Genomic DNA, 26,333 nt, shown 5'->3' with positions numbered 1-26,333 from the left:
AATTGCTTGTTCAATCTCCTCCGCTGTGAATGGGAGTTCTAGCATTGATCTTTCTTCTTCCCCTAATTTGGGTAACGGGAATGAGTTCATGTATGTTCTGAGGTCTTCCGGGATCACTGTGTCCGCATTTGCATATAGTTTGGAATACAACGGTTGGAACTCTTTGTTGATTGCGTTTGGGGCAGTTTTTACATTCCCTGCAGCGTTGTGGATACTGGTAATGTCTCTTGATCCCTGTTCAGCTCTGATAAGAGTCGTCATTGCCTTACTCGCCTTATTCCTCTCACCATATTTCATTGCCTTCACAGGTTGGGTTATGCAGAATATTTCTTTCTCTGCCAGGGTCTTGAATTTTTCTAAGTGTTCTTGTATGTTTTGTAAATTCTCCTTCCCTGCGAGTACTGAGCGCTGAGTCTCGAGGTCCTTCAATCCCCGTTCTGTCTGGGCTAAGTTTTTCCTTATTTCCCTTAGGGTTCACATGTTCTCCCCATCAACTGGCCTCTTAGCCACACTTTGAACGTCTCCCAGACCGAACTTTGAGCCTGTATTGTACCAGAGTTGCGTTAAAAAAGTCCTCTATCTCTGTTCTAAGTAGTTCGATCACTGACTCATCTTTTAATAGTTCCGGAGGCATGCTCCATGTGCGGGTGGTACGCTCCATGTTTTTGGATGCCATTCTCAGGAGGACCGGAGAGTGATCTGACATTGTACGTGGTAGGATTGAGCTTTGTTCCATCTGTGATATCAGCTTGGGGGAGCACAGCCAGTAGTCAATTCGTGAGCTGTTACCGTGTACCCGTGAATAAAATGTGTAGTCCCTTTCGAGGGGGTGTAGCTCCCGCCATACGTCTGTCAGGAGAAAGGTAGCCGTTGCCTCTTTAAGTGCGAGTGCTGCTTTGGTGTGCGGCCTACGGTTTCCCGTCGATCGGTGCATCTCCGGGTCCAGAGTTAGATTGAGATCACCGCCCCATATCACATCATTTGCAGTCCCAATTGGTGATATCAGTTCCACAATACAAATATAAAACTCGTGGCTGTCTGTGTTAGGGCCATAATTGTTGACAAATATGACTTCCCTGTTGTATAGCTGTCCCCACATAATTGCATAGCGGCCCTCTTCGTCGGTTAGTACTTTGGCCATCTGAAAGTTAACCCTCTTATGTACTATTGTGAGAACCCCTCTCACCATCGAGGAGTAATTTGTGGCCGCCTTTATGTGTCCCCAGTTTCGTGCAAATGCATCCGTGACCTTCCTGGTAGAGTGTGTCTCGTTGCAAGAGCAGTATGTCGATCTTATGCCGTCTTGCATATGCAAGTATCTTTCTTGCTTTTATCGGGTGTGCCAGTCCCCGCACATTCCACGTGAGTAGCCCAACCTCCTGCATCTCCAGTGGCTTTGATAATGCTGACAGTGGTATGTCATAGCCTCTCCCACTGCTGTTGCAGTATCCTGTTGCATACGCCATATTCATCAGTGTTTCTATTAGCTTTGTTCTGTTTTCTCTTCTGTCTACTTCCCGGTTTCATAACAGGATACTTGTTCCTGGTTCGTGTGCAATCTAAGGCTTCTTTTGCTTCGCCCTGTGGGCAACTGTCCGAACTCCCCTCCTACCCGCCCCCCCTCGCCATCTCCCCAACTGGACGGTGTGAATCCCTCAAAACATTTCAACCTTTGAACTGCTGGGTGGCTCTGTGTGGTTATTCTGTCCTTTTCCGTCTGTCAACCAGACCGCCTTAAGGGCCGCCGCACCTATCGTATTGTGTATCCATAAATTGTAAATTCTCCTGTCTTCTCATGCTCCAAGCGTAGTCTCATTTGCTGGATCCGGGTACTGGATTGTTGTCATTTGTTGTTTGCGGGATGTTCCGCTCGATATACCCCATGGCCTCTTCCGGGGATTCAAAAAACAGCGTCCTTCCGGCATGCTGCAGGCATAGCTTGGCGGGGTACATCATTGCATAGGGGATAGGCCGTGCCCCGAGTGCTCTCTTGACGTTGTCGTAGTTGCTACGAGCAGCTTGCACTCCATTTGAGAAGTCAGGGTAGAAGTGTATCCTAGCAGAGTCGTTTGTCAGGGTGCCTTTCTCTCGGGATAGGCGCAGGATTTTGTCCCTGTCGTGGTAATTGAGGATGCGGGCTATGACTGTGTGTGGCTGTGCACCGGGTTTCGGGGGGTCGTCAGGACTCTGTGGGCCCTCTCGATCAGGAACTGCTGTGAGAGCTGTGCGTCAGGGAGTACTGCCCGGATTAATTCTTCCATGTAAACCTCTATTGGGACATTCATTTGTTTTTCCTCCAGCCCTACCACTCTGGTGATGTTACGGTGGGACCTAGATTCCAAATCTTCACATTTCATCTGGACCACTTTTAGGTGCTTCTTGATGGTTTCCATGTCCTTGCCGTGGGTGATTACAGTGTCCTCAACGGTACTTATCCGGTTCTCTGTTTCCAGTACTCGTGCGTTTACCTAATGGAGCTCTGCTTTGATGGACGAAATGGTACTACCAATCTCGTCCAGTTTTGAGTTTGCTGTTGCAAATCCAGTCTGCAGTGCGACCATATAGGGGTCCGGTGATCCCCCTCTAGGGCTGTGCGGTTCTAGAGTGACGGTCCCTGATGCTCCAGCAGTCTGGTCTCCCATATTGTTGTTAGTGAATGCGTCCATGGGTCCCTTTCTATTATGTTTGTTGCCTCTGGGCATGCTGAGCATGGGCGATGTACGTACACAGGCACCTCTCCTAAGCCGTGTCCCGGTGTGATTCTTCCGACCTATGGTAGGAGCTACCCTTAGTTCCACGTTTCCCCCACTGTCGTGCTGAGGGGCTCTTATTTACTTTGTTGCTGGCTCCTGCTCCCTACGGTGTGTAGGCTGTTTAGACCCCTGCACCACCTTCATCCATAACGTGGTCTCACTTACCCCGGCACCGTCCCATCACAGTTTTCTTATGTTTGTTTTATCAGGCTCTGTTTCTGTGTGTCTTTAATGCCTGCGCCCCCAGTACATGCCTCAGTTTGTTGTTTGTTGTTGGGAGAGTGGGAGGGGGGGCCAACCACTCGCACCCAGCGCACACAGTGGCCGCCAGGGAGGGTTATCCCGCTCGTGGATATTCAATTCCTTTGTCCCCTAGTGCTTGCGGGCTGCTTTGGGTACTCTCATGAGCTCGTTGTCAGCGGCGGAGGGGCGGCCAGCCCCGCGAGCCGTAGTGGCTTACACCTCTCCTTCGAGTATGTTGGCTCCACGGCTAACCTGTTGTATCCCCGGGTCTGTGATTTCGGATGTGGGGGGGGTGGCCCGTGTAATCGTTCTCGGGTCTCGGCGCCACCTTTTCTCCAAGTGTAGCCTCCCCCACCCCGGCTGTCGCTCCTCGCGATTTTCTCATATATATTTTGTGGGGTCTAATTCAGAATTTCCCCCTTGCCGGAGGTCTATACCCACCGCACGTACCTGTCTGGTCGTTTTGGTGGAGCCAGGGGTGGGGGGCCCAGCCTCTACCCGGCCGGCCAGTTGCTCACACACAGCGCACACGGCGACCGCCAGGGAAGGTTAGCTCGCACCTTTCCACGCTCGCAGATGTTCACTTCCAACTTGTTACTGGTGTCTGCGGGGGACTGCTATTCCCCGTCCGTGGTCCCACTCCAGGTGGTTTGCGTCTGTTCCAGGCGCTGCAGATTACGACCAGCCCGTCGTTGGTGGGGGGGGTGGCCGGCCTCGCAAGCTCTTCCCGCCCAGTCAGACAGTCGCTATTTCAGCATGAGTTTTCTCTGTTGTTGGCAGGTGCTGTCACATCCATTAGGGGTCTGCCGGTACCGTGGAGCTTCAGCTTCCACCTCCGCCGCAATTTGTGAAAAGATAGTCACTGGATACCTAGGATTTTCAACAGGATTCTTGTCTCATGGGCCCCCCGCTCTTGTCATATGTTCTTTAAGTACTTTCCTTAGGGTTTGGTCTCGGCTCATGGTGCACATACATGGGGAAATGAGCAGGCCTCAAACACACAATTCCTTTGTATATATGGAGATAAACTTTAATGTCATTAACAGTTTCTGATGATGCTGTTTCTTTCTTCCTTAGTTTAGTTTACCTGCATAGGCTTCTGATTTGTATGCATTGTGGTTCTTCATATGTACGGTTTGTACCAGCACAAGTGTTGTAAGTCTTGAATTGTTAGCTAGTTATTACATATTTAACATTACTCAAAACTCTGATAAGGTAGCATTCATTATTGTACTATCCAGAATTACAAGATTATAAATAGTGTACTTCTATGGTGCATGCTGCAGTCATTGCCTATGTTTATATATAATTAGGTTTCTGTATTAACAACACTCCAATACAATGATTTTAGAAGAGTACATTCATTAATAGATTAAGTAGTTCATGATAGGTTTCCCGATCACCCCTGACATCGTGTTACCAACAATTTAAAAACAACTCCTTATAGGGACTTTTCATCAAAATGTATTTCTCATGTGATGTCATCTGTGATGTCATCTTTGATGTCCTGGGTGTTAGTTTTAGCAGTGCATGGTGGTGGCGCGAGTTATTGTTGCTTAGCTTACCATAACTGGCGAATTTCAGGGGGTTTTCAGGTTTACTTGTAACCATATCGTCCCTTTAACAACTTTTGGTTTTTCATTGAATTTCATAGGTTTTTATTAGTGCAACTTAACCATAAAGTCCCTTTAACAAAGTTTTTTCAGTGAATTTCATAGGTTTTTATTAGTGAAACTTAACCATAACGTCCCCTTAACAAAGTGTTTTCATTGAATTTCATAGGTTTTTATTAGTGCAACTTAACCACAACGTCCCTTTAACAAAGTTTTCTCATTGAATTTCATAGGTTTTTATTTGTGCAACTTAACCATAACTTATCTTTAACAAAGTTTTTTCATAGAATTTTATAGGTTTTTATTAGTCCACCTTAAGCATAACGTCCCTTTAACAAAGTTTCTTGAGTGAATTTCATAGGTTTTTATTAGTGCAACTTAACCATAACGTCCCTTTAACAAAGTTTTTTCAGTGAATTTCATGGGTTCTTACCAGTGCATGCTATTTTCCTACAACTTACTAATATCATACTTACCCAATATAGCAATATTTGTGTCCAATTTACAAAGTGTCACCTTAAAACTCTGCCATTTCCCAACTTCTAGAATCATTTTTAACACTTCTATACACTTTTTGCAACTATATTAACTAGTTTTGCATCCGTAGACATCTACGAACATCTGACTTCATTGCGGACCTTCAGGACAGTGCCACATGACCATACGCTTGCGTGCGGCAGGATGACGTGTCCCAGAACCCGTCCGCACTTCACAATAAGATCCGTGCTTCGCGGGCAGTTCGGAACTGCATTTTCAACTGATCTAGGAACTTTCAACTACAAAATTTCCATTGCACAGCTCCAACACCTATTCCTACTCATTATCCATTAACAATCTAGTAAACAGTACATACTTTTTAGCAAAACTGCTATTTATCCTAAAATGGCATCAGCTAATGCCATCCCTCCTCCCCAAGATTCACCGCTACTGCTGTAATCAAGGAGCATGAGAAACACTACCTTAGAAATGACGCACGCGCAACATTTTCCCCTGTCCACCTACCCCTCCATATTATGTCTGGTGCCTCTTCCCTCATTTCCCTCCCCACCTTTCGTTCTTAGCTATCCTGCCATGCCAAAAAAAAATACATCCAAAAACAATAAAAGAAATGTTCCTTTAGGAACCACCTTTCACAGTTAAAAAATGGAACAAAAAAAACGTATAGACTCCATCTACTTTATATTTCTCAGTAAAATACATGGACTCAATAAGATTTTCCAACATTTCCATTAGCATTTTGTGTTATGCTAATGGCAATAATGTGTTGTTCATCCTCCGTTCCAGGGACTGGAATGGTGGATACCAGCCCGGCAGCCCAAGTTATCAGCCAGAGCGAAGCAAGGGTATATAACAAGGTCTCTGGACCATTATCCCCCCCATTCCAGCCCCTTAATGGGGGATGAAGGCCTTTAGCACCCTAGGTTCCCAAAGCGGGAATCTGGGTGCTAAAAAAAAGGGTTTTTCTCAATCGTCCTGGTGTAGGAATGAAAATCCTTTTCGAAGATGGCCACCATGGAAAGGGAAGGGAGGGTTCCATACAGAGCCCCTCTTTGCTTTCCATGGCAGCCTGCAGAAGGCAAAAAGAGAACTCTATGACCATATTACCACAAGCACATTTTTCTTCCTTTTCAAATCTATCCCAATTTTGAATAACTCTACCACAAAGCCAGTCCCAGGTGGACATGGCCAATTTAACCCCATGTTTTGTCCCTCGTGGTCATGGCCAGTAGCCAGATTGTCTGGATCATGACCTTATTCCATGACCCGCACAATCTGGCCACTGCCCATGGCCACAGGCTACACCTCAGTCACCAAAGGTATATCACTATTTTTTGTACCTACATTATGACACTTGTCAAAAAATAAAACACATGCACATTTGCAAAACCATGCATTCGGGTCCTTCTCAATGCTCCTTACACAAGTTTGCTGCAAATCCACCCATGTTTTATTTTTTCAAAAGTGTCAAATGTATCGTCATATAACCTAGCCCCCACTTGACAAAATCCATTCAGACTTTACGAAAACATTTATATCTAGATCTATAATCTTTTTGCAAACCTTTGTATAGATTTGTCAAATGGCACCACATTTATAAGCCTTTACAATATTTTGGGAACCCCTCTCTAATTCTGCCCCCTCTTGACAAAATCCCACCAAACTTTGCAAAACCATTTATATCTGTATTTATTATCAGTTTGGCAAATTAAGTGTAGATTCGTCAAATATCACCTCATTTATAAACCTTAACATTGTTTTCAGACCCCCCTCTAATTTTGCCCCCTCTTGACAGAATCCCGCCAAACCTTGCAAACACATTCGGGATCAGGTCAGGAATAAAATTGGTGAAAGTTCCATTAAGTGGCGCCAAAGTTATAAGCCATCCAAGAACTGCTTTTCACCAATACTGTAATGCAGAGGTGTCCGCGAACTTCACAGGACTGTTCGCGAACATCCAAACCGTTCGCAGACTTTCGCAGCGAAAAACACCAGTTTTTTTGCTTCTTGCAGCCATATTTCATCCCATCCTCATCACCCCTCATCTCCCCAGAGATTATTTGATAAATTTGACAAGTGCAATGTTGTGTTTAATATGTTTTTACCGTGATGTCCGCGGACATCTGCCGCTGTCAGCGAATCCAAGATGGCAGGCATTTCCAAAAATCTGACGCACCTCACGCTTCACTCCAACCGATCAGCGAACACGTCGTGTGTCTGCGGACATGATGCAAGCCGATTATCCAATCAGTGTCCTGTGCACGGAGCGAACAGGGAAGTGTGTCTGTGGAGCAGACATAGATATCACTTATTTTTTTAGACCTACTTTTTGGTCGTTTTAAAAAAAAACTACTGGACTGATTTTCATCACAATTACAAAAGCACGCTTTTGGGACCAAGCCGCTGCTCCTACCGCAAATTTGGTGAAAATCCATCCAGCGGTATGGGCTGTAGGCGCAACATAAATGTTTTCTCCATTTAGTCTAAGGGAAAAAAATGAAATGTTTGCCCCCCCCCCATAACTTTGACCCCCCTGGACCAAACCTCACCAAACTTTGCAATAAAATTCAGAGTGGGCCATATACATGTTTTTCAAAGTTTGGTGAGCATTCATCCAGGGGGACCGAAGTTATAAGACGCTCAGAAAGTGCTCTTCCTATGGGTTTAGCAACTTCACCATAACTACATGGCCACTACCGCAGGCCATGTAATATATATACATTCAATGAAAAAAAACTATGTTAAAGGGACGTTATGGTTAAGTTGCACTAATAAAAACCTATGAAATTCAGTAAAAAAGCGTTGTTAAAAGGACGTTATGGTTACAAGTAAAATCGAAAACCCCCTGAAATTCACCAGTTATGGTAAGCTAAGCAACCATAACTCGCGCCACCACCGTGCACTGCTAAGACTAACACCCAGGACATCAAATATGACATCACAAATATCACTGATGACATCACATGTCTAGCCCCTTCTTTTTTGTTCACTGCCATTTCTAGGCATATCTAGTGGTTTTATTTACTGACAGTCAGAAACTTAACTTTCAAAAGGTATTACATTTATAGATATTGCTATTCTCACATGTTCTTACACTACTTTCCTAGAATTTAATCGCATCTTATGATGTACATATATAGGGAAAGAAGCAGGCCTGAAACACAGCAATCATTTTTGTGTGTGAATACAATCATGTAGATTATACACAGTTGCTAATGATACTGCCTCTTGTTTGCTTACTTTACTCTCCATATATAGGCCCCATATTTGTATGCATTGTAGTCTATTTATGTTTTGTGTGTATTAGAAGAAATAAGTAGTAAGTGATACATTATTAGCTACTTAGTACATGTTTCACAGTACGGAAAAGTCTGATACAGTACATTCACCGTTTTATTATATAACTTTGGAAAATTACAAATATAGCACCTCTGTGGTGTATGCTGCAGCCAATACCTACATTTCTGTATGAGTAGGTTCCTGTAGTAGAAGGAACACTGCAATGGAATGTTCTTTAGAACACTACATTGCGTAATGAAGTATGTGGTTTATTACACATTTCCTGATAATCCCTAAAACTTTTTTGCCAACATTACATTCACAACCCCTTGTATGAAAAGTAAATGCACATGTGATGTCATCAGTGATGTCATCAATGATATTTGTGATGTCATCTTTGATGTCCTGGGTGTTAGTCTTAGCAGTGCACGGTGGTGGCGCGAGTTATGGTTGCTTAGCTTACCATAACTGGCAAATTTCTGGGGTTTTTCTATTTTACTTGTAACCATAATGTCCTCTTAACGTTTTTTTACTGAATTTAATAGGTTTTTATTAGTGCAACTTAACCATAACGTCCCTTTAACAACGTTTTTTCAGTGAATTTCATGTGTTTTTACCAGAGTATGGCATTTTCCAACAACTTACTAATATCATACTTACCAAATATAACAATATTTGTGTCCAATTTACAAAGTATCACCTTAAAACTCTGCCATTCTCCACCTTCTAGAATCATTTTTAACTATTCTATACACTTTTTGCAACTATTTCAACTAGTTTTGCATCCGTAGACGTCTACAAACATCTGACTTCATCGCGAACCTTTAGGACAGCGCCACATGACCATGGGCTGGCGCGCGGCATGATGATGTGTCTGAGAACCCGTCCGCACTTCACAAAAAGATCCGTCCTTCACAGCATTTTCTACTGATCTAGGAACTTTCAACTTCAAAATTTCCCTTGCACACCTCCTACACCTGTTCATACTCATTATCCATTACCAATCTAGTACACAGTACATATTTGGAAGAATTTTATCAAAACTGCTATTGATCTTAAAAATGTCATCAGTTATTGCCATCTCTCCTCCCCAAGAGCCACCACCACCACCAGCTGGAGGACCTTCACAACAAAAAAAGCGCAGTAATTTCAAAGACAATGAAGAGGACCAAGAAAATGAGATAGAGGAAGTGCCTACTTCTAGCACCAAGATCAAATCATAGGTATGCCAGTTCTTTGCTACTGTCGGGAGTGTACCAAAGGCTAAAGCTGAGTGCACTGAGTGCACTCAGTCGCAGACTACCTGGACAGTACTCCTATGGGACCACCTCCATGCGCCGCCACACCAAATCCAGTGACTGCAATGCTCTCAGAAAGGTTGTTCCTTTCTCAGCAAGTAGTAAGCTGTCTTCCTCCACCTCATCTTCCTCAACAAATACTGTAACCACATAGCCTGATATCTGCGGGCATTGGTGCGTTATAAATAAATAAACAAGGAGGGCTAGGGACCATTATCGTTCATTGCAGCCCCGGAAATGGGGGATAAAGGCCGTTAGCACCCCTGGTTCCCAAAGCAGGAACCCATGGTGCTAAAACATAGATTTTCCTTCCTATAGCGGTACGCCTGCAGCGTCCCGCTGTAAGAAGGAAGGATTATTCCTACCTTCGAATAACTTTACCACATAGCCGTTCCCAGGTAGACATAGCCACTTTAGCACCATTTTCTGTCCCTAGTGGTCATGGCCAGTAGCCAGATTGTCCGCATCATGACCTTATGCCATGACCCAGACAATCTGGCTACTGACCACAGCCACAGGCTATATACCTCAGTCACCAAAGGTATATGACTATTTTTTGTACCTACATTATTACACTTGTAAAAAAATAAAACACTGGCACAGTTGCAAAACCATGCTTTAATGTCCTTTGCTCGAAATCCACCCATGTTTTATTTTTTTTGAAGTGTCAAAATGTATGTACATACAATAGTCATATAACTTAGCCCCCTCTTGACAAAATCCATTCAATCTTTACACAAACAGTGAAGGGTGGGTCTATAATCTTTCTCAAAACTTTTGTCCGCATTCGTCAAATAGCAACAAAGTTATAAACCATCTAAAAATGTTAAGACCCCCCTCTAATTTCGCCCCCTCTTGAGAAAATCCCACCAAAATTTAGAAAACCATTTATATCTAGATCCAAAATCGTTTTGCCAAATGTTGTGCAGATTCATCAAATGACACCACATGTATATGCTTTTACAATATTTTGGGACCCCCCCCCTCTAATTTTGCATCTGAAGTGTGCATGAACACCACAGCACTGCCCCAGGACATCTGGAGTGTTCGCGGACTTTTGGGGGGTGAAACAACACGTTTTTTGGCTTCTTATGCCCATATCCAATCCAATCCTCATCCCCCCACATCACCAGATATGGTTTGTTGAGTTTGACAAGTGAAATGCTGCTTTTTAAAAAATGTTATCACCGCAAAAAGTCTGTGAATCCAAGATGGCGGCCGCTCAGGAAAACTGACGCATTTCACGTTTTCCCACCAGCCAATCAACGAGCGCGTTCCGATGTCTGCGGACCACGCAAAAGTCTGCAAACACCAATCAGAGGCCAGTCCGCGGACCGAACAGGGAAGTGAGTCCGCGCAGCAGACATAGATATCACACATTTTTTTGCCTCACGTTTTAGTCATTTAAAAAAAATCTACTGGACGGATTTACACCAAATTAACAAAAGCACACTTTTGGGACCAAGCCGCAACTCCTGCTGCAAATTTGGTGAAAATCCGTCCACCGGTCTGGGCTGTAGGCGCAAGCAAGGTTTTTTCTCATTATGTCTATGGGGAAAAATACATTTTGGGACCCCCCTATAACTTTGCCCCCCCTGGACCAAATCTCACCAAACTTTGCAAAAAAAACTCAGAGTGGGCCATATACTTTTCTTTTGCAAAGTTTGGTGAGGATTTGTCCAGGGGGAGCGAAGTTATAAGCCACCCAAAAAGTGCTCTTCCGAAGATGCCGGCAACGGGTTCCAATACCAGGGAGGACACCAGCGACAAGGGGTCCCCAGGTGCATACCTCTACCTAGTGTTCAACTGGGCGAGCTCTCTCTGCCCATTTTACTGAAGTTCTTGGTTCCTTGTAGAGTAGTTTGATCCATTTCACAATGTGATTCCCCAATTCATATCTCTCTACGATAGCAAACAACCATTACGACTCCAAAGAGTCAAGGGCCTTGACTGCGTCCAGCGAGACGAAAACCAATAACATGTACATGCTTTGTATTGCTTCTATCTCATGGTGCAATCTACAAATGCTTCAAAAATTCAAAGGTAACCCCGGAAAAACGAGCACATTCTAGTGTTCTTATCTGGCCCTCAACCCGGCCTCTATAGGTATTGTATACAAAAGGAGGGGAAGATAATAGAGTAATAGCAGTGTCAAGACAGTTAAACAAGAGTAAACCTTGTTTTCATCATATACACAATGTTAATAAACAATCGCTTATAAATCTTAAATAATTGAACAATAAAGAACCAATAGTTCATTTGGAATTTTTTCAAGGGATAAAGTGCAAAGTGTGCCAAAAACCACAAGTCAAATTATTGTTTCATATCTATATACAATTTCAGTCACTCCACATCTAGTTGTGGCAGTTAGGCCGAAAAAGCTATCTAATTGACTTATTATGTGACTAAGGTATTTTCCATAGATCCCTTATACCCAGGGGCAGCATTAGCAGCGAGACTTCAGTTCAGTTCAGGTTTATTATGGAGGAAACAGAACCCATATAACTTTAAAATATACAGTTAAATATAGTTACACGAAAGATAGAACTATTTAAAGAGACAAATGAGTAGTTTAAGTCAGGTAATGTAATGTAGTTTCTTTGAATTGACTAATTAGATAGTTAAAGTAGTCAGTTCTGTTAAAGGAATTGTTGTTTTCTTGTAATGCAATGTGCAGTTTATCATGTTTTCTGCATGCAACGACGTAAAAAGTCCCCCGAAGCCTGCAGTCAGCACTAACACCACCTGCTCACTCCCTGGTCGAGTTGCAACTCAGCTGAAAAAGAATCCTGCAATTAGACCATCTTTTTACTAGGACTTGAGAGGTCATTTTGGAATCGGGCAGTTCCCGATTGCCCTCTCTAGCCCATGTGCCATCCAGTAAATAACTGTCCAGTGACATCCCACTGCTTGATGTCAACAGACAGAGACGGTTCCGTTTGGCTCTGCTAGGGCTGGCAGGTGCTAGGACCCCCATTTGGCCCTATTACTCACACCATCTCCTTTACCGTCAATGCACAACTACCACCTGCGTCCCATTTCCTCAATCTGCACAACCACTGTTAAGAACTGGCACCAGTGCATGTACCAAATGCAATTATTGAATTTGCATTTTTTGGTGAACTATGAGCCTGTGGTTTTGCTAAGCTTCATTTCCTGGTCACCAAGGACCCGGTGATTATTTTTAAATAGCATTTCTTGGTCGCCTAGGACCCTGCAATTTCTTAAATTACATATTTCAGTTTGGTCTCTTAGGACCCTGTGATTTTTTAAAAAATTGCCTTTCTCTGTAGCCTCATACCCTGTAATTTCTTAAAATTGCATTGTTGGTCACCAAGATCCCTGAGAATTTATGAAATTTCTCTTTTGGTCACCTTCTACCATATGATTTTTGAAATTGCATTTCTTGGTCGCCGAGGACCCTGCCATTTTTTTTAACTGCATTTCGTACTTGCCTAGTACTCGGTTTCTTAAGTAGCATTTTTTGGTTGAGTAGGGCCCTTTGATTTAATTTAAAAAAGGCATCTATTAGTAGCCTAGTATGCTGTAATTTCTTAAAATGGCATTTTTTGGTCACCTACAGCCCTGTGATTTTGGAAATTGCTCTTTTGCTCACCTACTACCCTGTGATTATACATTTGAAGTGTGTGGACATCAATTTTTTAAATTGCATTTCTTGATCAACTAGGACCTTGCACTTTTTAAATTGCATTCTCTGTTTGCCTGGGATTCTGTAATTGTATAAATTGCATTGGTTCCATGTGTTTATGACGACAACCAAAATAACGACATACATTTTCAGTGGCTGATAACTAATTTGTATTCTCTTTTAATTTGCGGGGGTCCCCCCTAAACCTGCTGTTTCTACAGCTTTGTTTACCCTCCCCAAATACCCCCACGCCTTTTAATCCCTTACCCCACCCCCATATATACTTTTACTAAAACATTATTTGTTGTTGTTATTCAAGTGTCACTGAAAATGTTTGTTGTTATCTATTTTACATTATTAACGCTGTATACCATTGCATCACTTGGTTGCCTTGGACCCAGCGATTTCTGCAATTGTATTTTTTGTTTGACAAGGACCCCGTGTTTCCTTAAATTGTTATTTACTGGCCACATATGACCATAAAAAGGGACCTCCTAACTCTGCTCAATCACTCCTTGCCTACAATGCTCCTGCCAATCCTGTTCCTCCTAGTTACTGTCATTTCCCTCTCTCACATGGACTCTGCCCGCCCTCCACCTGCTCCTCCTTGCTCCTCTCTCCATCCTCATTCCTAACTCAAAATGCCACTCAAGCCATTCCTTCACAGAAAAAAGGCCTCCAAATTTGAAATTTTGGTGCAGAGTCCATGTACGTGCAGGGCTTGCATCCATGCACACTGACCCTGCTCACCAGCATCTCCATGCAGTCCCCATTACCGGTGTTATACAGGTCCATTTAATATGGCAATGTTTTAAGGGGGCTGGAGGGAGGGGCATATGGAGGAAAGGGAATATGGGCTAGGATACAGTAGTCACTGCAGTGAGTATTCCTTGATACTTTATGGGAGACTACCACACATTCAAAGGCCACACGCACAACATCAGCTTCACCTCCTGCCTGGCCCTTTCTTGCTCAAACCCATTCCCCCCTCATTTAGACTGACCATGCCGCAATCCGACTTCTGATATCAAACACAAAACTGACCCACAACAGCCAGGCTAAATGCCCTGTGATTGAGCGTTGTTCCTTCAAGAATTTTCCACTGCACACTCTAGTGGCAACCTTCACAATATTCCATAACCACAGGGAGTGCATCAACCCTTTATACATTGAACCACTTTACTAAACAACTAGTGGACAACAATATGCCGCTAAACTCTAGGTGTGCCAAAGTTAAAGCATTGGCACTGTTTCAGCTACGAGCTGGGGTGTATACCAAACGCTTGGTAATATCCCTTGAAAAGCAATGACGCAAGGACTGCAGCCTAGAGGATATCATCCCTCAAATACCTGCACACACAACACAGACCATTATCTCTGAGGCCAGGTCGGCTTACTACATCTCCACCGCTGAGACAGCCTCTAACAGTAGAAATGCCTTATTCAATGAAGTCAAATACTGCTCTAAGCCACACCTATTCCTGAGGTGTAGGTTTCACAAGAGAAATATGGCGGAAACAATACCTTGTTCATTAACAAAACTGATAAGATCAAAGGTCTCATAAAAGCTGCAAATCCGGATGGAGCCTCACTATCCATCTGCCCCCGCTGGACCTACTTCGCCCTCCTTCTTCCTAAGGATCTCTCCTACAGACTTGCTTCCCTTAAAACCTACTGCTTACAAGGATGCCTTCCTGCAGGCTCCCTCATTAAACACCTCTCCCTCCCTGAATGAAGGTGAATTCCTAGACACGTCTCATGTGACCCGTTCTCAAAAAACCTTCACTTGACCCAGTGGCCCTACCCTTAATTGATGTAGCTGGGAGCTATTTAGCTAATGCTGATAGCCTAGAAGAGCCTGGCTTGCTTAAAATGAACAGTTAACAGAAGCTAGTTTTGGCTCCCCAAGTCAACTGATGCCGAACAAGTACAACTATGTGAATTTAACTTTGTGCATTTGAGACAAACTGTAAATAAACATTGTAACACCTATATAACCTTTAAAGCATAGGTGTAATAAACAATGGGTACAATTATTTTTGCATTTTATGTAGACGTTAGATATGCAGAACGCTATGTACTAGATCCTCGTTTCTCACTAGGAGCTCCTGGTGACTGGCTACATGCTAATACCCAGTAGCTGCTTCTAGCTCCTGCCTTTCCAAACTTAATTGTGAGCCCTTCACTAGAGACCCATCACAATCCTCACGTTCATCCAGAGGCTGATCAAGAAAATAATTGCAAACCAATTACTTGCCCAATTCGACCAGCTAGGCCTTCTTCTCGATTAGGAGTTCCGCTTTCACCCCAAATAGAGCACCGGGATTGCACCTATCCAAGTGGTGGACGAATCTCTGTAAATCAGGGGACTTGTCCCTCCTAATCCTCTTAGACCTCTCAGCTGCCTTGTGCCTTCTCCCTCTCCCCTTGCCGACTGGATGTGCTCCTCCAGAAGCATCCTAAAATGGTTTGCATCCTACCTATTCGGCAGACTCAGCCACCAGGTGGAACAGATGGGCTTATTCAGATCCAGCCGACTCCAGTGAAGTGGGGAGTTTCCCATGATTCAATCCTCTCCCAAGTCATCTTCAATCTGTAAAAGGAACCCTTGGGAACTCTCCTAAATGACCCTAACATAGCCATCAATCAGTACACTGACAACAATGAGATGTTCCTTAGGGTAAATGGCTTCCAAAACATCACTCGCCTCCATGAATGCCTGGCCATCATCCAAACATGGATTTCAAATGCCTACCTCAAAATGAACCCCACCAAGGGTTCCATATCAAATTGCTGATAGCAATTACTTTGAAGTAATTTACTTCAAATTGAATAATTCGAAAAAAAATGTGTTTTTTTATTTAGGTGGTCCCCCCTTCCCTTTCCCCCCTTCCCTTTCACTACTGCCCCTATCCCAAACCGCTACCCACCCCCTTTCATACAACCCTATATATATTTCAAAATCATTTTTAAGTAATCACTTCGAAGTAAATTACTTCAGAATGATTTCCGCTGGCAAAACCACGAGATACCCCACCAAGAGGGAATTCATCCTCATGAGTTGCCCACCCAAACAACACTGTGTGCAACTATGGCTGGATGGCATGTACCTTGCAGGATTCACCCCACAGCTGTCAAATCCTGTCAACACTATGAGATTCATCGCTAACAATCCTTCCTTCCAAAAGCACATAGGCAAAAAGGTGTGATTACAGGCCTCCAAACTCCTCAAAATCAAACCCTTTATCTGTTGCATTTCTTCTGCACAGTAGTCCAAGCCCTCATGGTCTCACACATTGTCAGGGGAAAACACCCTCCTTACTAGGCTTCCAGCCGCACACCTGGCCCCCTCCTGAATGCAGCTCACCACCCCGAAGCCCGCCTCATTACAGAAACCTGCAAAATCGACCATGCCTTTCCTATACTGTGCAAGATTCACTGGCTTCCCCACCCTGGCAGGATTTTCCTCCATCACCACCTACAAAGCGGTCTCAACCGTAACACCAACATAGTTGGTGGCTAAACTCCACACCACAAGAGGCTCTTGCATCAAATGTTTGGAGTTAAAGGAAGCCTGTAAAAGAGACCTGCAAGAAGCCCTCGACCTGCCACACCCCAACCATCTGGAACTCAATCCCGGCAGAGGCTCGAAATGTGCCTACCACCCTCCAGTTCCACAAAACACGAATCGTGGCTCTTTCAACAATGCCTGCAGGACAAATACAAATCCCACCCCCCCTCCACCAACAGGATTGAGCTAATGTATAAAATGCCAAGTCCAATATGGTCGCCCTTCGGTTGTAAAGCGCTCAAATACTATTGTACTAGGTTTGAGCTATAAGTAATAAAAATGAAATTGACATCCCTACTTTATCATCCCAAGGCACTCATCTAAGGCAGCAGCAGCTGTCCGCTGCTTGCTGCAATTGCCCATTGCCGTGTCATTATGAGCAGCAAGCTGCTTCAAAGAAAACAAAGCTAAGCCTGGAGTATTCCTTTGCACTACCAGCACTCTGTTCGTCTATGATAATGCCCAATCTCCTACCATATGCGCACTACACATACCAATGCCATGCCCAACCCAGTATCGGAAGCCCGCCATCTTTCCTGTTTGAGGAATTACAACACCCCTGACACAGTGTCTGCAACACTACAATCCCAGCCAGCCCTCAGCTCTCGCCGATCACACGCCAAAGCTCTCAACGCACAATGCCACCCCAATTAACTGCAGCGCCATGTCTCAAAAAGCACAGCAACGATCCGCCAGCGCATCCCTCCACTGAGGGACGAACAGTGTCACTGAGCGGCACAAGGCTTCCAAGCGCAACCTGCCTCACAACTAGCCACTCCCACTGTCCCCGATCTATCAACAGGCAAATGATTACCGTTACCATGCTCAGCAAACTACTACCCGCGCCACAATCACCCGCACACAGACCATGCCCCAGCCTCCGATTCAAAGTCCCAGAACCTGCAAGGTCCTCACGTTAAACACAGCACAAGATCTGACTCAGCGAGCCCCCCCCACAACATCACTCAGCAACAGCCAAGCACTCCTCTCAAGCCAATACACCAGTCCATAGTCCTACCCCCGCAACACCCCATCACTATTCACTTCCATGTACATGTTTGACTGGTAAGCTATTCACCAGCCAGCCTCATGTCTCTGCCAGGAACGCCAGATTGAGCTCCCAGACTACTAGGAGCCCCCCCTCCTTCCTTCCAGCATCCATCACATACAGGAACACCCACCTCAGCACTAGAGCAAGCACTGTCCACCAGCCTACCATACCCCCTTGGCACTTGTCCAACCACACACCCAGCTCTCACCTCTCCAAAAAAACACCTACCACCAGTCCCACAACTCACCACCCTAGCACAGCCAGCACACAGCACACTCAAATACTCAAGCACATGCAAATACCCTCAGCCTCAATTCACAAGTCCCAAGCAGCCACCCCCCTAATACAGAGACACCCTCCCCCATATCCCAACCTCGTAGCATCCACTGCACCCTTATCAATGCCAGATAACTCCCTGGCCATGCACTAGATATCAACAACCTAATCACTACACAAAAACTAGACCTCCTACCCATCACCGAGGCTTGGCTCCAATAGGCTTCAGGCACTGCACTATCTCTAGCCTTACCAGAAGGGTTCACCATCCTGAGGTGTGACATGCCAGACTCCAGAGGGGGTGGCGTAGCCTTTATCTACAAGGAGACTATGCAAATAAGACTTAACAGCAGCTCCACGGAAGAGCACTGCAAACACCTCGCCATCAAACTCACCACATCCCACACACTCTATTACCCTATACATTATCTACCGTCAGCCAGGACCCACAGCTGCATTCGAGGAATACATCAACCACAGCATAGGAAGTAACATCAAACCATCCTCCTCCAGGATCATAGTTCTAGGCAATCTCAATCTAGGCTAACATGACCCCTCCGACCTTGCAGCCACTTCCACAGTGAAGACATTCTCAGACCTAGATTTCATGCATTGCATATCCTCGCCCACCCACTACAAAGTTAGAACCCTCGACTGGATAGAACACCTAAACAGCCAGGTCACCATCCCCACCAGCGCTCCCTGTCTATGGTCTGACCACCATATCATCACCTTTTCCATCCCATCGCTCTAACAACCCAATGCCCCAACACCCATGCTCCCTCCCACCCATCCCACAGCTCCAGGAATATCACCAGAGACTCCATTGCACTCTCACTCAAGCCCCTTAGCAAAATTCCCCCACAGGTAACTGATCCACAAGCTCTAGCTGGCTTATATGCCAGCACCATTACCAATGCCATCAACCTGGTAGCACCGCTCATCCCTAGGAAGGCTGAACCATCCAACCACCTTAACCCCTGGTTCACCACAGACCTCCAAACCTTGCAAAGTAAGAAAAGACAAGCAGAATCCCGCTGAAAAAAAAAACACTAAGCCCCTAAAAACAGCCTTTATTATAATCGCCATAGAATACAAACAAGCCATTGCAGTGGCTAAAGCCCAAGTATACAAGTCCAGAATCTCAAAAGCCAAGTCGAACTCTAAGGAATTATTCAAAATCCTCAGAAAACTAGAGACACCAGTCACTGCTCCTAACCCCATTTACAAAGACGAACCATGGTGTGTAAGCATTCAGAATGAGGGACAGAATGTGCATACCACAGAAGAAAACTGAACAGAAACAGAGCAAATTGAGCCCATCCAACCCCCCACTTCACACCAGATTGCACCCAGCACCGCCTTCCAATTCAGGGAAATATCGGAAGCAGAAACAGCCAACATCATCAAGAACCTCAAAGCCTCTAACTGCAAGGGAGACATATGCCCAGCGGCTGCAATCAAAGATTGCTCTGAACACCTTGTGCCCTTTCATCACCAAATTAATTAATTCCTCCTTCTCTTCCAACACTGTTCCAGCTAGCCTTAAGGAATCCTGGGTCCGGCCCACTACTCAAAAAATGGTTACCTGAACCTGCCAATCCAAACAACTAGCCCCATAGCTACAGTACCCTTCTTGCTGAAGATTTTAGACAGAGCAGCATGCAACCAGATTCAATCCTACCTTGAATTTAACCACATTGTAGGTATTTGCCAATCAGGCTTGCGGCCTGGCCATGGCACTGAAACAGCTCTATTAGACCTTAAAATCCAACTCAACTCTTTCTGAGACCAAGGCAAACCGCCCATCCTTCTCCTGCTAGACCTATCGGCCACATTCCACTTAGTAAACCACTCCACTCTATGCCACATAAACTCAGCCAACTTCACTACCAATGCCACCTGATGGATAGCCTCCTTCCTAGAAAACAGAACTACGAGAGCCTTCTCAGACACAGCTAGCGCCGCCCCATCCCTATCCCATGCAGCATCCCACAAGGCTCCTGCGTGTCCCTTTCCCTCTATAACATATTCACAAAACCACAGTTCAACATCCCGGATGAAACCTGCGTATCATGACATCCAAATCCTCCTACCCTGGTCAGGCTGCTACGAAAAAGATTCACACCTGCTCAACAAAACTCCACCATACAAGGCCCTCATGCTATGCTACAGAAACTGTGCCCCCAATACACCGCTTTCCGAATAGACGGTATCCAGATCCCAGTCTCATCCGCAGTAAAAACACTGAGCGTTTACTTGGACTCGGCCCTCTCCCTCTCCAAACATGGAAATGATGTGGCATCCTCAGCAGCATACACAGCAAAGCCTATCAATGCTGCAAGACAATTCCTCACCCCCAAAAGTTTTGTCACTATTGCTAGAGCCACCACAGGAGAAAAACTTGACTATTGTAATGTTCTCTTCGCTGGAACCTCAAAAAGGAACATGAACAGACTCCAGATCAGTCAAAACAAAGCCCTGCCGGCGGCCCTAAACATTCCCAAGAGAAACCACATTTCTGCCGCCAGAAGAAAAGTGCATTGGCTCACCATTAAAGAGAGAATCATTTTCAAAAGACTATCCATGGCTCACAAATGCTTGAGCAATTCTGCTCTGCAATACCTGTCTCAGAAATTTGAGAGAGCCATCTCAAATAGACCTATTAGAGCCATCAAAACCAAAAGAGCTAAAGGAGGAGGGTCCAGCTTCCCAATGGTTGCAGTCAACTACTGGAAATCGCTCCCTTCGGATCCAAGAGCGGAGATCTCTTACTGGACATTCCGCAAGGCCTTGAAACGTGGCCCTTGGTGTAAACTGTTAACCCACTTTGGGCCACAAACACTTACGCGCTCAGGACTGATATCCCACTAGGTTATTGAAAAATGTCCCTTTTAATTGTTTTTGTAATATTGTTCCTCTAAGTATGTATCATGTAACCGGTTTATGCAACAACACCCTGGTGCCTCAGGGTTTGGGCACTTTACAAATGTAAAAAATCAATAAAATAAATAAGTAGGAATCTTTCCTGATCACTTTATTCGCTCCTAGGCGGATCCGCACCCATGTCGTGGAGTGCAAAGCAACAATAAAAGTGGTAAGTAAGAATTCTCCAAGCGTCCAGTCAGCCCCAATAATTTCCTCCTATTAAAAGTAGTTTAATGCACTTGTAAAAATAACAAAGCTGGCAAAAGAGAGTTATTTTTCTTTACTTTGTCTATGTGCCATGCAACATAAGGCCAGCTATTGCACTTCATTTCATAAAATCTGTTTGGGGCCAGGGGATAAGTTGCTCGGTGGTTGCCCACGCAGTTCATGTCTGGACGAGAATCCACAAAAACTTCTTGCCTTCAACGTGAAATCTGCACCGCACACTTTTCAACATACAATTCCGACAGTAAACCAGGTGTTTAAGTAGCTCTTATTCCAGTACCAACATACCTCTTTAAGGTTAAATAAACTCTGGGACCTCTGTCCCGCAATGCCAGCACACAGATCCAGATCTTTCTTCAGTGAATGAATCAAAGGGACAGCTCAACACGTGTTTCTTCCCCAGGGGAAACATATATATAATACCTTAATTCAATACATTTTCCTCCCCATGAGAATATTTTCCAGATCTTCCTCTCCCCCTTCTGGGCAGTCGGAATATGAAGAACAGTGAGAATCTGTCCCTTATTATCAATCACTGGCATCAGTAAACTCACTGTGAGTTCACCTACCTTGCTTCCAGGTCTTGTAGGAGACACAATGTGGATGGTGGTGGGATTCACTAGCTCTTCATAAACATATTCCCAGGTTTAGGTGATATGGGGGATTGTGCTCCATTCCCCTACCTTTAAATCAGACTAAACCAACAGAAAATTCAGTTATAAAATCACCACCTTCCTGATGACACCGCCATAAGGAAGATGTACACAGGCTCAGAGTGCATGTATATTCTTACAGCTGACTTAGATTGCACTCCCTCTCCCACAGGTGCCCCAGACCCGCTGGGGATCACCGCAGAGGATCAGGCACCCACGTTGCACATTAGCTGCCAGAGAGTGGGACCTGGTGACCGAGACCTGGCCTTCCACTCGTGAAGCCACCAGTGACCCTCCAGCTGAGTCCTGTGGTGAACACAGTGGGGTGGTGCTCGCCATCTTCTAGGTGCAAGAATCACTGATATTAGTTCACAGCAGTTGGAGAGACTCCTCACCAAGGTTCCACAGCTCGAGAGCAAAGACTCCACAGCGGGCTGGTATTGCTACAAAGAGAAGTCTTGCAGGTCAGAAAGAGCTGTAAACTGCCACTGGGATCGCCATCTTGCTCTAATCAAACTGCACCTCTATGCTTAATGTGTCTCAAGGCATTTCAACTAATTATTAATGGAGAGAACGCAATACAATTGTATAATGCTCGTTGCGTCCCATGTCTAACATCCTGCAAATGAATTACCTTCAAATGGTAAGCAACCCATTACTATTTCCTGATGACAAGCAGCTCAATGCCAAGCTATTGAAAGATTGTGACATATTGCGTTATAAAATGGTTGCCTGCCCTCATTGTTTACACCCACTCTACTAAACTTAGATTAGGACTAAGTACAAATAATCTCAGCTGGAATCATTCACAGAAAACAACACAATTTCAAACCGCCTTAATCAGTGTCAATAAATCAGGCTATTTGTATTCACACCACAAGTACAAGGACAAATACTTGGTCATTATGAAAAGAGGGTAACGCAGACAGATCAGTGTCTGTTAATTCCATTGCAGATTTCAAAGACGGCAGCAGACATCCATCCAAATCGTTTCTGACTATTTTGCTCACAAGATTGACACACACCCTACTATCGCTCAACAATTCCCCCAGTTCCAACCACAGAATACCTTAAACACACTAGAATCTATGGAAATCTGTCTCACCATCAACAGTTTCACTTTCACCTCACTTTTCACCCAATTTACTGACTGTTCACAGCTAAAAACCCGTTCTTCGAAAGGGCATGCTGCTTCAATACACAATCTTATCGAGAACAGCTCTTTGAACATTCTTACCTTAACCTGAACAGGGCTAGAAGACCCCACAAATCCTTTTATAAGCTTCCTTAGCTCCACATTGTCCAAGACACAGGTAGGCAGTGGTCTAGCTGTTTGTACAGGGATTTATCGTCTCCTATCACTATCAAATCCACTCTTTGCCATTTCTTTTATCTCTCATGGTCAAATATCCTCCCTCCAACTAGACACCCCTAATCCTGGTTACCATCTAACATTTTGGGCATATTCACGTAGGACTTTCTGTACTTTACCCTGCCTCTACTCATGCGACTAGATCTACTCATATCACCAGACCTCAATTGCCATCCTCCTACCATCACCCCATCAGATAGTGGGGCCACTCCCTTATTTTCTTGTTCTTTTCTCCTTGTGGCATTACTTCCCTAACCCACCCCTGACTTCAACTAACCTTGCCCGGCATACAACCAACTGGTCATCCATCGACAATGCCTTCAGCCCTATAATATGAGCCCTCTGAAGATCTCAGGCAAACCTCACCACTCCTATGAAAATCAAATAAGCCAAATGTTTCAACACTCCAGTTTCATCAACAAGTCACTGAATACTTCTTAAGATCTTTTCAAGATAGTCACATACTGTGCAGCCCTGCAATGCGTCACATCCTCAATCACACCTTCGTGGAGTGGTGTATCATGATGCAAGATTAACTTACCTCGAAAATGATCAAATTTAAAGACCGCATCCATTTTAGCTCTATTGTGCAAGGCCACAGATGAACCCCCTTCACATCCTCTTTGTGCTTCTTAGGCGGAATCCCAAAATCCATTCTCTATTAATTGTAATTGCGACCAGTCTGGCCCTCAACTGCTGACCACTGCACATGTTCAAAACAACTAGTCGATACTCGCTCTGAACCTCTTCACAATCCTTGGAGAAGTCAGCAACTTTTGCTTCTCTCAAGCCACATTTCCAGATCAACAGAAGCTAGCTTGGATAAAACCAGCACACAATCGCGAATTACAGACTAATTACAGACCATTTCAACCACAAGTCGCAATTCCCAAGCTGCTATGCCATCTTGAGTCCAAATAGGTCTTAGGACCCTTTGCAGTGTCGTTTTCGAGCAAAAGATGGAATGAAATCTACCTCTGTGACCGGTTGCTAATGTTTCTCCTCGACCTATTCGCTGCACTTACAGCAGCGTTGTGCTCCCTTCCCTCCCACCCCTCTCTTGCATCCACTTCCTTGTTTCCGATCCCTCCCGCCTCCCAGCCCACCCACCTCGCCTGATTGGTGCGTTTGATGGTCATAACTGAAATCCTAGGGCAGCCCTCTGCCCAGCAGCCCCATCGGCTAAGGGCCCCAAGGCAAAGGGCAGCTCTTACAGAGGCGGCTCCATATTGTGTCTGCAGGTGTCAGCAGGGGAAGCCAGTGGCTAGCCGTCAACCAGCAGCTACAATCAAGGTAGGAGTGGTCAGGGTGAAGGATAGAGTAATCACTATACCCCGGAATCCCTACCACTTAGCAAAGTATCCTAGCACTGTGCGCTTGCGTCGCACCTTAGGGAACTTTTCAGATTGACTTGATATGCATCTGTTCTCGCTACATTGATTCACATCTAGAAAGCGCCTACCGTGATAGTACGTTAATTCTGCCTACGTTACACACTTAAAATGTGTTTTTGTTAGATTGACTCACACCTTAAAAGTTATACTGACTCCACATCTAAAAAGTGACGACCGAGATAGTACTGTGATTTATTTACCCGCACCCCACACTTAGAATTTGATCTCGTTACATTGATCCACATCTGGAAACTGCCTGCTGTGATATTACTGTAATTTATTTACTTAGAAACTGTTCCTGTTAGCTTAATTCGCATCTAGAAGGTGCCCACTGAGATAATACTGTGATTTACTTTGCCTTTCCCGCACACTTAGAAATTGTTCCTGTTACCTTGATTCACATCTAAAAAGTGCCCGCTGTGACTTAGAAATTGTTCATGTTAGCTTGATTTGCATCTAGAAAATGCCCACTGAGACAGTACTGTAATTTATTTGCCTGTCCCGCTCACCTAGATCTTGTTCTTGTTAGCCTGATTCACATCCAGAAGGTGCCCACTGAAGATATCTCTGTGATTTACTTACCTGCTCCGGTCACACTTAGAACCTGTTCTTGCTGCATTGATGCACTTCTAGAAAATCCACACTGTGATATTTCTGTGATTTAGTTGCCTCTGCTGCTCACATAAAATTCATTCCTGTTTCATTGATTCTGTTAGAATTGGCCCTGTTACATCCACTGTGACTTAGAAATTGTTCCTATTAGACTGACTCACACCTAGAAAGTTACATTGATTCTCACCTAGAAAGTGCCCACTGAGATAGTACTGTAACTTACTTTCCTATGTTTTAGGCGCTGCTACTACATCTAGACCTCTGCCTACCGCTACCCTCTTTGGCCCTGTCCCACTGCCCTGGTGTCCAGAATCTAGACGCAGGTTTTACATCTAGGGCCTCTATATCTACTGTTACTAGATTATCAATCTCTAGGTACTGCCTTGACCTCCCCCCGGTGTGAAGACCCCAACTCATCATATACCCCCTCTCCGAACTGTCCTGATCCCTAGCCTCCCTGCACCATACCACCCCCTCATCGCTCACTCCTCGCAGCGCATGGCCCTTGCTCCAGTACCCAACTTCACAACCCTGCCTTTATTCCCCACGGGATCGCAAACCACAACCCGTCCGCCCCAAGACATCAATTCACCCAAACGCTGCCCGCCCACTCTCCTACCATCATCCCTCGTCCAACTCCAAGATCAGAGGAGCACTCTGGCGCGCCAAACACCTGCCTCCTCAAGTGCTTATCCCCCATCCCACCCTAACACATTGACTGCCACTCTCCCTCTGACATCTATTGAGAACACCCCCCCACCCATACACTATGCCCTTTATCAAACTCCCAAGCCAGGGGAGCCCTCTGGCGCTCCAAACAGCGCAAATCCACCTCCACTTCCACTCCAGCCATGTGCCCTCTGAGGAACTCCCCTCCCTCTCTTCCGATCTCTCATGCCACCCACTCCCTCCCACTTA

The 26,333-nt window shown here is 44.9% G+C and overlaps 1 protein-coding gene across 4 annotated transcripts in view; it reads right to left on the bottom strand.

The window, feature by feature from the left end:
• The window catches only part of LOC138582307 (retinol dehydrogenase 16-like), a 253,185-nt gene that overhangs the window by 166,709 nt on the left and 60,143 nt on the right, over positions 1–26,333 (bottom strand). Inside the window, exon 2 of one of the 4 annotated variants that reach the window (XM_069653474.1) lies at positions 7,213–7,391. The exons of the other annotated variants lie outside the window; for them this stretch is intronic. The gene's annotated coding sequence lies outside the window, so the exon portion shown is untranslated. The remainder of the gene's footprint in view (positions 1–7,212; positions 7,392–26,333) is intronic. 4 annotated transcript variants of the gene reach the window in all.

The sequence above is a fragment of the Ambystoma mexicanum genome, chromosome 3q, assembly GCF_040938575.1.
Source record: "Ambystoma mexicanum isolate Mex_15411 chromosome 3q, UKY_AmexF1_1, whole genome shotgun sequence".
Lineage (NCBI taxonomy): Eukaryota > Metazoa > Chordata > Amphibia > Caudata > Ambystomatidae > Ambystoma > Ambystoma mexicanum.
This window is presented reverse-complemented; position numbering and strand designations above follow the sequence as displayed.